This window comes from Vanessa tameamea, chromosome 10 (genome assembly GCF_037043105.1).
Source record: "Vanessa tameamea isolate UH-Manoa-2023 chromosome 10, ilVanTame1 primary haplotype, whole genome shotgun sequence".
NCBI lineage: Eukaryota > Metazoa > Arthropoda > Insecta > Lepidoptera > Nymphalidae > Vanessa > Vanessa tameamea.
The window spans coordinates 6,869,582-6,870,819 of record NC_087318.1 but is presented as its reverse complement, the minus strand read 5'-3'; positions in this window follow the sequence as shown (position 1 = coordinate 6,870,819).

The following is a 1,238-nucleotide window of genomic DNA, read 5'->3' as shown; positions in this document are numbered from 1 at the left end:
CGTCTAGAGCGTCTTCAGTGGCTATTTTTGATGCAAAAGCGCGTTGGGAGTTGTTTGAAACGCCAATGTCTAGAGCATGCACGGAATATGCAATGTCGTCAGCCTTGATGTTTATATTGAGGATAGGTTTCCCTACATTGTAATTTTATTAACATTTTTAGCCTGAGCAGTGTGTTTTTTTAATGGGTTTAACAAAAACCTACCCCTGAAATAAAGGTGAGAGTCATATTCTGACGATAATAGAGCACTACCAAACCGCTTAACGTCCGAGATGTGAAATTACTTTATTAAAAAACATAATTTTAACGATCAATTTAATCAAAAGCGTTATTTACATGATGAGAATGCACTTTACAAAATGGTCTATAATTGTAATGTAAAATAGATCGTTTTTATTTTTTAAATACTTATTAAAAATTCAAAACAACAGTTTTAAGCATATCTAACAAAGATAATAATTGTTAGTTGTTTGTTGGATGTTTTTAATTAAGAGTGACTTACTTACCCCAATTTCATATTGACGACCAGAATTCAGCGGTCACTTGGCATCATAATTGGGTACCTATTCGAATAAAGGCAATTTAAAAAAAATTTACGTGGCTGTTTTTGTCAATACATAAAATCTTTTTGAATAGAAGGTAGTTAAGTATGGCACGTTTGTTATTTTTTTAATATAATAGCGAATATATTAACATAATATTTTATTTTTAAAAACCTATGAATAAAGACTTCTTTCAAAGTGTATAAAGAGAGGAAATCTTAAGCTATATCATCGGATAATTACTACTAAATTTTACGTGAGTATATTTTAAAATTGAACGTTCTGAGAGGGTTAATGCTAGTTGTAACAATGAGAATGATCGATTCTTATAGAAGAATATGTTATGTTACTTGTTAATAAAGTAGTTATTTTTTATGGGATACACTTAAATTATTAGATTAGATTATATCTATTATGTTTAAAAGTACTCCAGAAGGCTATGTATGAGTAGGTTCTACACCGGTTACCCTTATAGCAATAAATATGTATGTTTATAAAGTATTAAGCATTTGCGAAACTAGTAACTGTGGAGTTATAATAACAAATATAGTAGATATTTTAACTATTGTCTCATATGCAAGAAAACTCCAATACAAAATGCACCCGTCAAGAAACAGAAAGAGGAATAATGAAGATTTTATATTTATTGTTCATATTTATATTAAGATGGACAATTCCATACATGTTACTAATCAAA